The sequence below is a fragment of the Panthera pardus genome, unplaced genomic scaffold, assembly GCF_024362965.1.
Source record: "Panthera pardus isolate Hobbes unplaced genomic scaffold, ASM2436296v1 HiC_scaffold_3, whole genome shotgun sequence".
Classification (NCBI taxonomy): domain Eukaryota; kingdom Metazoa; phylum Chordata; class Mammalia; order Carnivora; family Felidae; genus Panthera; species Panthera pardus.
The window spans coordinates 30,057,797-30,070,413 of NW_026526876.1; the positions used below are offsets into that span (position 1 = coordinate 30,057,797).

The window sequence follows — 12,617 nt, forward strand, 5'->3', positions numbered from 1 at the left end:
AGCCTTCCTGCCTGGCCGCTCACTGTGATAAATTACAGGCACAGCACACACCTGTTCACTGGGTAAAGGTCGAGTTTGGAATTGGATTAAGAGAAAATGACAGAGACCCTCATCACCTGAGTTTTATACACCTTGAGATGGCAATAACTTACTTTTTTATCTGAAAGATACAAAGGCCAAGTCCATAAAAAAAACAGAATTTTAATTTGGAACATAGTAAAAAATGTGGTAATTCACTATCTTGGTCATGTGTATTTTGAAAGTTTATGGACTTATTGTCAAGACATGGAAATACTGTTTAGGTTATTTTGGGTGTGAGGAGAGATAAAAGGATGATCTTAAATGTTCTAAATTATTCTTGTGGAATGTTTTTACTAATTTTCCAGACTGAGAGAGTCTAATGATTCTGTTTCTTTGAACATTTATATTATCTGGCTAACAAGTAGAAAACCAACTGCTTCTGTTATAAACTATATCTTTTCATTATATTATAATATTTTCTCACAGTTTGGAAGCTATTAAGGATTCCGTTATTCAGATACGAGTTTCCTGTTTGTGCGTTACCCAAACCCTGCTCATTAGGGCCTCTGTCTGCAGTTAGGTGGATAATGTGTGAAGGAGCAAAACTCCTATCGGTCGATTTGTGACTTTGCCAGCTGTTGAAGAGGTTGGAATTCAATCAAAACAGATTTGGGATTTTTGAGTGACTTTATGAATCTGTGTTTCTGTAGTCCATATTGAAATTAATTAAATTATAATACTTTGCTTTTTGTATAATACTTTGCTTTTGTGAGTGCTACTATCCAAAACCTTTCTTCGTGGATTTATTTTTCTAATATTTTTACGTTAATTGGACAAAAAATGGGTTCTGTTTAAAAAAATTTTTTTTTCTCTTTATGGCTTTTGGCCATCAAGAATCATGTGTTAACAATTTGATTTAAAGGACAAAAAGTATTAAAAAAAACTACCTTTACTTTTGAACTAAGTTGAAAGACATTATTACTATTTTTTTTTATTCTGAATGAAGATTCTCAATGTCATAAAGCTACATTTTTATGGTAAAAAGGCTGGGAAATAATTCTCTTGCTGTGCATGTGTCATTCCCTGTTTCCGTTAGAGTCTTCTTTTTCCCTTTGAATTTGGGGGGGAATTCCATAGTAGAGTACCTCATTGCGGTGCAAGAACAGTATGGTTATAAAATTCTCATTAGGTTTTGGTAAAGGCATATAAAAGTACAGATTGCTACATTTTGTATAGAATAAAAAGTAACACTACACGGGTCCTTTTTATATATATACCCTGTGTTCTTTTACCCTGTCAGGTGGGGGAACAAAATTGGCTGATTTCTTCCTCACTCTTAATTAACTAAATAGATAAATCTCTGTGGTTTTGGGATCCAACTGGACACTGGGTGTGATTGTTTAAATCGATTAAAATGGAAAAAAATAGTGATTAGTAAAGAATAATTTATGTAGGTTATGGGACCGTTCTGTTTTGTTTTAAGCAGAGAACTCTTTTACTTTTGGCTTGAGACCAAATCATTTTGTGTACCATGGAGTCTAGAATTGGGTCTACTTTGTAAGCAGGAATCTTCGCTAAATGGATCTTTTTGCCTATATATCAAAGTTGTGAGCTCACAGAATGATAAATTTAGAATTCTCTTCTCTCATTGTGTTTATGAATAGTTATGCTTTTAGGTAATACAGTTCTTTTGCTTGTAAAGCTTCATGTTACCTTCAGGATTGAAAATATAGTTTAGATATATATGGAATGTCGCTTTGAGGAGGTATAGGAAGACTAAAGGGCTAACCAGAGGCACGTAGTTCTGCAGGAACATTAAAGGTCAGATGAGGTCACGCACCTGCAATAAATGTCCTAGGAGCACCCAGGGTAGAAATGTGGGCATCACACACTGGTATCTGCAAGTCTCAGCAAATAAACTCAGCAGCTTATTGCTGTCCTTGAGCACACTCAAGCGTCAGCCGAATATATCCTTCCGCTCAGACATTTACTACACTTATTCCCTTCCATGCAGTTTCGGGGAGAGTGTTCTGGATAATCGATTGATTACCTCAGTTCTCATTGTAGCTCTTTTGTTGGCAAAGATAGAGATTCTGTAGAGAAACTTGATTTTTCTGCATCCCTGGCAGTTACCCCTAAATTGTAAGTGCCAGAGCAAAACAAAACAAAAAACAAAACCAAAAAACCTTCTTCAAAGAACAGTGGAATAGTTGTTAAAGAATTAGCATCTCTTAATGTAGTTTTAGGGCTAGGTTTACATGTATCCAAGGAAAGGGCCTTTAGCAGAAGTTACCCGTGGTAGGGCTAGAAGGAAAAGGGCTTGGAGACCGAAGGGCCTCCAGCTTCACGCTGTCTAGTGGTGACTCTGTATCTTGCAGATATCCAGGCCACCTGGTGGGGAGGAGAGCCTCTGTTAGGGTCTTGTGCCCCCCCCCCCCCCCCGCCCCTTCTTTGAAACTGACACTGTTCTTTTTGGTCGCCTTTCTTCAAGTCTCCCTCTCTAAGCCCATTTTCAATCTGTAGTTTTAAGGTTTCTTTTGAAATCCTAAAGAAAAGCAACTCCTTTCTGATATCATACGTGAAACTGCAGTTACTCTATGGAGTAGAGCCGCCGAGAAGATAAGGACCCTCAATCACAGGCAGACATCTTTCACATGCTAAGAACAGTGCAAAAAAAAAAAAAAAAATACTGTGGAAGAAAGAGCACTGAGGTTTTGTGCGCCATATTTGAGAGAGAGGGAGTTCTTGCTCAGATTAACATAAACACTGACACTCTTAAAATGCATTTTCACACCCCCACTCATGAGGAGAGATTGCAATTTAAATGGGGGTTAAGACATCTAGCCGAACTCCAGGGCTCTGTAAAAGGAACCCTAAGGCTAAAGAGCTTATCTGAAATTTGAAAAAAAGAAAAAAAAATGAAGCTTTCTGACATTCATCTTTTTTCCTTGTATTAGTCATAACTTGCTTTTCAGCTATATTTTAGGTTTTGAATGCCAACCTGACATCTGTTCAAGTCTGCCTGTAATTTATTAGGAAAGGAAAAGAAAGCAATTGCTCACTAGTTAGAGATGCAAAACTTTCCCCTTCTGCTTTTCCACAAAGTACTTGTGGATGATACTTGGATATGAAGAAGTAACAGTTTACTAATTTACTAATTCTAACTTTCATGTTGGGAAAATGTATAAAGTTCTTTTTTTTTTTTTACTTAGAAGAAGAAATGGCTTATGACCATGTGATTTCCAAAATCTCTGAAGCAGTATTTAGAGCTAAAGCACACACTCTAAAAAAAATACTATAGGTAACTTTTTATAAGTTGACATTTTTAACCTTGAATTAATTCTTCCATTGGTTTTGGTTTTTTAAGTAAAATTTACTTACCTTTGAACAGGAATAATGTAGCTATGCTAATATCTCAGAGTCAAATCATATATAAATTCAGTTGACATTTTTTATCAATAGACTTTTAGAAATAAATCTTTTGAGGAGGCAGAGCTGTCTGTAGAGTCTAATGGATTAGATTTGCTGGCAACTGCAGGTGAGTTACAGATCAAGAATTGGGTCACTGTCCACCAGTAAGGAAATAATCAAATAAACTATGCTACATCCTCTTACCCTCATTATGGAATACAGCAAAGCAGATCTTAAAATGATACAGATCCAAATGTACAGACATGTTTTTTTTTTAGTGTTTATTTTTGAGAGAGAGAGAGACAGAGCGTGAGTGGGGGAAGGCAGAGAGAGAGAGAGAGAGAGAGGGAGAGAGACATACAGAATCCAAAGCAGGCTCCAGGCTCCTGGCTCCGAGCTGTCAGCACAGAGCCCAATGCGGGGCTTGAACCCACAAGCCATGAGATCATGACCCGAGCCAAAGTCGGACGCTCAACTGCCTGAGCCACCCAGGTGCCCCCAGACATGTTTTAATAAAAAAATTAAAAAAAAAAAATCTATCTATATATCTATATATATATAGATATATAGATATATATCTACATATCTCTATATATATATCTATATATATATTTGTATGTATATATATATAAAACTGAAAGTAAATGCATTACAAAACTCTTTACAAGCACACATTATATTGAAAAAACGTTTACTTCTGTGAAAGGGGAGTGAGGATGGGAAATACAGGGAGATTTTTCTTCTTTTACTTGCTGTACTTCCGCGTCTGAATGTTTTAGTGTGAGATTATATTTCCACTTGTGTAGTTAAGAAAACAAACAAAAAAGGTAATATCATAGGCTGTTTCTCTGTTGTGGTGGCTTCACTGTCAGCAGGGGAACAGGTGTGTCCCACGCCCTTCATGAAGTTCCTGTGGAGGAGAACAGCGCAGGGGTAACAGGACCCCCAGGGCTTTGATGGCAGCCCCTGATGAGGGGAGGCAGAAAGTGAAGACCCAGTTGCTGATGGCTAACAAACTGCTTCCTCCCATTACTTTTTTGCATGATGGTAATGGGTATAAGTACCACGTTCCCTGCAAACCATGAGAACATTTGCATCTAAGCCTTTACGTAGCCATGGAAGCAGGAGAGGGGAGACATGGGACACGATGACTTGAGGGAGAGCAGAATTTCTGATGTGGAAGGACCTGTGCTTAAAGTTGCTCGGTCTTCACACCCTTCCCGCTGAGGAATCCAGCTCACGTGACTCCTGAAGTGAAGCGCTGGCTGTTTTATCCCGTCTTATGCCCATATTTACATTGGTGGTGATGATGACATGGTAGCTAACACTTACATGGTGCCAGGTGCTGTTCTAGATGCTTTACGTACATTAGCTTATTCCATTCTCACAACAGCCTTATCAGGTAGATTCCGTATTGACGCCATATTATGGAGAAGGAAACTGTGTCAGAAAGGTTAAGTAACTAGTCCAAGATACACAGCTAGTGAGTGGCGGAGTCAGATTTGAACCCAGACAGTCTGGCCTCAGAGTCCATACCCTTAACATGTACGTTGTTTTTCTCTCATGAAGGCCCATCATAGAAAACTGCTAAAATAGGCCTTCTCAGCCCCACTTCTTGGGGACCTCTGAGGCGGTCTTGGAGAGATCTAGAGCCAAGGGATTTTCAACTGTGGCGTCATAGACATTTTTAGACTGGATAATTATTTGGCATGGAGCGCTGGCTGTCCTGTGAATTGTAGGATGTTTAGCAGCCTCTACCTACTAGATGCCAGGGACACTTTGCACCCACCCCTAGAGGTGACAACCAAAAATATGTCCAGACATTGCCAAAATGGTCCCCGGGGGGCAAAATCACCCTTGGTGATCTAGTGCAATCCCCTGGCTTCTTCTCTTTACAGATGTGGAAACTATGGCCCAAGGTCACTAAGCAAGGCAGAGGCATAGGCAGAGGCACAACTAGGACTAGAACTTGGTTCTCCTGATTCAGGAGTTCTTAAAGGAGGAGAAGGAAATGACATACAGTTTGTACAACTCGTAAGTGGCAGAGCTCGGGTTGGAAGGAGGACATCTGGTTCCAGGGTCTGTATTCTCAACTGCCTCTCCAGATGCTGGAGAGATGAAGCCAAGAATCAAGTAGTCAAGGAAGCTTTCAATTTTACATCAAAGAATATTTTATGATGAGTAACTAAGTACAACTTATGCCTTTCTTCCTTAATTAATTCTCCAAGAAATTGACAAAGTTTTCCATCTGTAAAGGTTCTCAGAACTTAGAAATGATAGGTTAGGAGGGTGAAGAGGAAGAGAAGGGTTGTTAAAACACTGAAGATCTGTATGTCTGGCCTCACCCCCCCCCCCCCACCATTGCCTGTATACAGTTATAAATAGGCATTCAGAAAATAAGCTACAGAAATCTGACTTTTGTATTTAGATATCAGACACTTTTTTAAACTGTTTAAACTTCTCCAACATCTCTCTGCTAAAGAATTAAACCACCTCCTTCATCTTCCTCTTTGTCATCCTTTTCTTCTTCCTCCCCCTCTTCCTGATTCTCTTCCTTCTCCTCCCCTCGACCCCTTTTCTTCTTCCGCTTCTTTTTGAGATTAGAAGCATTTTCCAAAATTTCAGATTTTTGTCATGGCAGTGAGGGTGTTGCCCGAAAATATAAAGATCTCTTTATCTGTTTCTGTTTTAAAATTTGAGCAGAGAAACTGCCCCAATTGAGATTTCTTAGTTTTCTTATTTCTGGCAGTTTCTGGAACTTAAGTGTGGCAAAAATCAGTGGACTTCTCTTGGCCTAAAGTAAGAAGTGTAAGTGTGCAATGTGTGGGATTGAATGGACGCTCTGTGACACTAAGGTTTATAAATAAACTACCACCCTAGTAACTGGATGTATTCAAATTGTCATGAGCTCAAAGACCTGAAGCATTGGTTGTAGGACTGTAATGTCTAATACTTAATAAGTCTAGTCCACTTTCTTCATGTGTTTTTTGGCATCTGTTGTAGCATTAATACAGGGAAGGAAGTGATTGGAATGGGTATGTCAGAAGCTTTGTCTTAAGTATATTGTCAACATAGAGATGGAACATAAATGTTAACTAATCATGTAGAAGTTAAGCACCATAACCTAACAAATGATATCAAAAGTGTATATGATAAAGTGCCAAATGAGTGGTCTAATTGAAAAGTCCTATAGCAATTTTAAGAGAAAGAATCACAGAAGACTTCATGGAGGAGGCAGAACTTAATTAGGCCTTGAATGCTGAGGGATTTGGGATAGGAGGGGAAAGGATGGTTATCCATGCCCTGGGAAGAGTGACAGACTCAGCAAGGTATAGAATCCACAGTTTAGACCAGTCTAGCAGAGCTGGTTTTGGAAGAAGCAAGAAATTAGATTTAAAAGTTAGGTTGGAGTTGTGTTGTAGAAAGCTGTGAATCAGGAGATGAGGACTCCTTTGTTTTACTGAATGTTTGACCTTCCAGACAGACTCCGGTGCTTCTCCTATGCTTCCTCTGTACCTTGTATGTACTTAGAATGTAGCTCTATTCTTAATATACTGTAATTATTCATTTGCATTACACACATTAGGGGGAATTTCTCCCCCTCGGCATTTTTGACATTTTAGGCTGGGGAATTCTTTGTTGGGAGAAGGGCCCAAATCTGTTTGTTGTAGGCTGTTTAGCAGCATCTCTGACCTCTATCCACTCAATGCCAGTAGTTCCCTCCTTCCTTCCTGCCTCCTGTGTAGTGATCAGAACTGTTTCCCCTGAATGGCAAAATCGCCCTGCATTGAGAACCAGGGCTCTAAGACTTTGAAGGCACAATCGTAATGTCTTTTTATCCATGTGTTGTCAGCATCAGGGCTGTTTGCAGTATGGTCTTTGGACCACTGCTGGACCATGAACCATTGTTACCAGTCCACAATGAAATAAATATTGAAACTCAGAGTAAGAATTTAGAAACTTTTTTTTTTTTTTTAGCAATTTAACATCATCATGTTTTTTATTGTATTTTGTAAAAATATTGATGAGAAACTTGTAAAAGAAAACTGGACCTTAGCATATATAGTTTGAGAAGTATTGCCCTATGTAAATATTTGTTAAATGAATGACATATTTTTTTTAAAGATTTTATTTTTAAGTAATCTCTACACCCAACGTGGGGCTTGGATTTATAGCCTAAGAGTTGCATGCTCTACCAACTGAGCCAGCCAGGTGCCCCGAACTGAATGAAAGTTTTGAACAAATGATTATAATGGGGAGTTATTGGAGGGCTTTTAGCAGTGGAATAAAACAAAGTTAATGTCTTAGGATAGTTAATGCTGTTATTCTGTGTGAAAAGGATTGCACTAGAGAAGAGGTGAAAGACTGCCTAATTTGGCAGACGTAGATTAATTATCCAGTTGTGTGGTACTTAGAACCTGGATTGGGGTGGTGGCGATGGGGATGGAAAGGGAAGAAGAGATACAGAAAAGGTTACAAGGACGAAATTGATAGAATGTGATTACTTATCACGGGTGACAGAATTGGAGGTGAGAGTCAGGTCTCACTGGGAAAATGTTAGAAGTGAGAAGACCAGGACGACCTAGTTTGGGAGGAGTGGAGAATATTGTTGCACGTATTTTCATTACCATGAGAAGAATCTGGGACCTGAATTGAAGACAGGAAGACTTACTGGTGTTTTTATTTTGTGATGGCTAGCTTCAGTCACTTTACCCGTGTTTGAGAAGCACTCTGTTGACCACTCTTTCTTGAAATATCATTTTTACTTGGTTTCTCTCACTCCAAGGGTTTGTGATTTTCCTTATACCTCTGGCTATCCCTTTTGGGGTTTTTTGTGTCCTTTAAAATGCTGGAGTACTTCAGGAGTCTGTCTTAGACCTCCTCTTTTCCTCTGTGATTGTTGTCCCTGAAAATGATCACATCCATTTCCATAGCTGCAGTTAGTATCTTTACGCCATTAACTCTCAAGTTAATTTTATCTCAGTCTCTGTTTAAAGCTCTGGGTTTTTATCAGCATAACCTGTTGTCTATCTCATGATCACGCAGGTAAGTTCAAAATTCAATTAATTCATTCTGCCCTCCCATCCTCCCTAAACATGCTCCTACCGCTGTTTTCTGTGTTAGGCAGAGCTCTAGCCAAAAATCTGGGCACTTCTTTAACACTCCTCTCTCCCTCCCCTCTGGTTCCCAGTCACAGAATAGACCCTCTGTGCTGGTCTCCTCACTGTGTCAGGTCTGTCCAGTCTCTCCATCTTCCTCCCTCCACCCCCACCCCCCATCCGTGCCCCCACCACTGCCTTCCTCCGGACACCGTCACCCCTTGCCTGCATTGCTCCTTGGGCCTTCAGCCTTGCCCATCTCCACTCCATTCTCCACACTGTAACTGGAGCGATTTTTATAAAAAGGCAAGTCTGATCCTGTCACTCCACCGGTTAAAACTCTTCCAGTAGCACTGCTTAACTCCCTGCGTGGTTTACAAGCCCTATGTGGTCTTGCCCCTGCTGAACTTCCCCTCTTCCCTCAGCCTGTGCCCCTCCCCATGCTCTGGGTTCCAGCCAACCTGTTCTATTTCAGTTCCTCTGATGGGCCACGCTACTGTCTCTTACCTGTGTATCCCGGGGTGTTTTCCACCGTCTTTTTATCCAACTCCTGTTCATCCTCACTATCAAAAACTCCAGAGAGGTAGTTGGTTGGTATGATTATATTGCCAGAGGTACTCTTATAGCTCTGTAGAGGTAAAAATCTTTAATACATTGCCTGTAATCAAAAATGTTTATAGATGTATTTCCTTGTCTTAAACTTTTGTTGCTATTGAAAATAGTTCAAGCATTAGATTATCCTCTTATAGTGTTTGATAATTACACATTTTGAAGTGTTTGTGGATAAGGTAGTCAAGAGGACACTTAGAGGTATCTTTTATTTGTGAACTTATACTTTGGCTGATTTATCTTTACTTTTTATCACATTCCATCAGAGAGGAGGTGATAAATGCTCAACCACTTCTATAAATCTTGTCAGTTTCTTATATGTGAGTACTGATTTGGAAAAACGACGTCTACCTTGATAGGATGTTGGAGAAAGGCAGGTGGAAGAAGGAATTAGCAATAATGTTAGCAAAAAGCTGCCCAGAACTATATACAGCATTATTTAGAAGAGTATGATTCTAAAGAGACTTTTTGTAGGGTTCCATATGATTTGTTACTTGGGGCAGTATCCTTTGATAGTGTGTTCACAATTAAAAAAAAAAAAAACGCAGGAAACTTGGGTTTTGCCTTTTGCTTTTTAAATAACATGTTGTTTTTTCAGGTTTTTCAAAGAAGTTAGAGTAGACAGCGGTAAATCCCTTCCATATACCATTTTACTAATAGTGTAAAATTTGACATTGAAAGTCATTGTAGATGATGTATCCAGTGCTCAAAGATTTCCTGTACTTGTAGCTTTGAGTTCTTCACTAACATCTCGGGCTTTAACACAGTATCTTTTCTCTGGGCGAGTAATAGTTTGAGGTATATTCTTATTCTAGAGTGACTCAAAACTGATATATAAAGATACCCACATAGGCAGCTTGAACTTCTATACCATTTATACATGTATTTACTCGAATTTATCCACAATGACATAATTTTTTTGGAAGTGCTTTGATTTTTAAAAATCTACCTAGAGTCCTGTCATGAAGGAGGAAATTTAGCAAGACTTAAGAGCCTTTTGATAATGAATGGTTACTAGAGGGTAAACCTGTAATTAGAACGCTAAGCCCCACATTAGATATATTCAGTCAAATCTCAGATATATGTAGGAGAATTTATCCAAATTGCCGATTATTATTGCATTCCGGAGACATTTCTATGGTGTTCCACGACTACTTTTTGACCTGACACTTTTCCTGTGTTATTGGACTTTTCCTGCAGAACTTCTCTTTATCGATTCTCCTTGCTTTTCTGTCTGCTGCCTGATTACTTTGGTTTCTTCTGTAACTCCTCACTTAGGCAACCAGCTGTGGCTGCGATGAGCTCAGAAAGGGAGATAGGGAAGACGCACAGTACTTGAGTTACAGATTCTGTGTCTGTTCTTTCTCCAGCTGCAGAAGGCTGCCCATACCTGATCCTAAATCACAGAACTCAGCTGTTCAAAATTGAGATTTGTCTTATAAGTAGTAACGGCCCCACGTGGGACACTGTGTCAACATAAGGAGAGAAAGATGATAGTTTATTACCACAGTCAAAAGATTGAATCCTTTTCTCTATTTTTATCTAAAGGTTAATTTTTAAAAAGTTGAATGGGATGAACTTGTAGCTCCTTTGCTTCCTGCACTCAGTTGCTGCTGTCAAGGTATGACATTTTCTCAAAAGGATTGTCACCCATTTTGAGTTATCTAATACTCCTCTCTGTGACATAACCACAAGTAGATATTTACTATATCTGTAAATATAGTAGATTTAAGTACATTAAGATGACTATGGTTTTAAATCAGAATTAGGCCAGGTTAGAGAAGGAGACCTTAGAAATTATCTAGTCAACATTTTCCAGATTTACTTAAACCTACTTAACCATACATACGTAAAGTTACAACTATTAATATTCCAAGGAGATACCAGTTTGAGAAACACTGATTTTGTCCATGTATTCTTCCCCCCCCACCCCCCCCCACCCCCGATAAAAGATGCTCTTGGGGGTTTCTTTTTGCTCCTTTAAAAAATTTATTTTTATTTTTATTTTTTAAATATTTATTTTTGAGAGAGAGAGAGAGAGAGTGTGCAAGAGCAGGGGAGGGGCACAGAGAGAGAGGGAGACAGAGGATCCGAAGCAGGCTCTGCACGGACAGCAGGGAGCCTGATGTGGGGCTCGAACTCATGAACCGTGAGATCATGACTTGAGCGGAAATTGGACGCTTAACCAACTGAGCCACCCAAGCACCAATTTCTTTTTTTTTTTTTTTAAGTTTATTTATTTTTGAGGGAGGGAGGGAGAGAGAGAGAGAGAAAGAGAACACACACACAAGCCGGGAAGGGATGGAGGGGGAGAGAGAATCCCAAGCAGACTCTGCACTGTTAGGCTTGAACTCACAAACCGTGAGATGAGCCAGACACTTAACCGACTGAGTCATCCAGGCACCCCTGTCCATGTCATTCTTATTTTGTAGATGAGAACACTGGGACCCCAGAAGAGTAAGCAGCTTATTTAAGCTAAAGTCGCAGAAGTGGGGGCTAGAATCCAGGTTGCCTTGTTCCCAGTCTGGTAACCTTTAGGCTTCCTGATTCAGCCACTTAAAATAATTTGACTTATTATTGGGTTTCTTATTCCAGATTTCACAACTTGGATGTGAAGCCTCATTCTCTAGAACAAGCTTCACTATTTTTTGGAGTCTGAATTTGATTCAGAAAGCCCCTTCTTGCCTTTAGATCACTTCAGGCTCTCTGGTGGGCCTGGAGGGTTCAGAGACAGGGCCGCCTTCTTCTTCTTTTTTTTTTTAATCTTGTCATCTCACCAGCTTTTATAGGGTCTTTTAGATCTCCCAGATCTAAGATCTGTTTATAAAAATACTTTTATTAGTTCTTTTAATTATAGAAATGCATGTCTATTATTTCAAAAATACAAGTGAATGGGGCACCTGGGTAGCTCAGTCGGTTGAGCATCCAACTCTTGATTTCAGCTCAGATCGTGATCTCACAGTTGTGAGATAGAGCCTCGTGTCTGGCTCTGTGCTGAGCATGAAGCCCACTTAGGATTTTCTCTCTCCCTCTTTGCCCCTCCCCTGCTCATGCTCTTTCTGTCTCTCTTAAAATAAATAAACTTTATAATTTTTTTTTTTTTTCAACGTTTTTTATTTATTTTTGGGACAGAGAGAGACAGAGCATGAACGGGGGAGGGGCAGAGAGAGAGGGAGACACAGACTCGGAAACAGGCTCCAGGCTCCGAGCCATCAGCCCAGAGCCTGACGCGGGGCTCGAACTCACGGACCGCGAGATCGTGACCTGGCTGAAGTCGGACGCTTAACCGACTGCGCCACCCAGGCGCCCCAAAATAAATAAACTTTAAAAAAATACAAATGAGTAAAAGAAGATAATCACTAAGTATAAAAGAAAAAAAAAAAAAAGCACCTGAAAACTATTGTTAATATCTGGAGTATGTCATTTTACTAGTTTTTGCTTTGTACATGTATACACACATACACATGCACACACTCA

At 39.6% G+C, this 12,617-nt stretch overlaps 1 protein-coding gene across 2 annotated transcripts in view; it reads left to right on the forward strand.

The window, feature by feature from the left end:
* Positions 1–12,617, forward strand: part of NSF (N-ethylmaleimide sensitive factor, vesicle fusing ATPase) — a 147,578-nt gene that overhangs the window by 46,354 nt on the left and 88,607 nt on the right. The window lies entirely within an intron of this gene.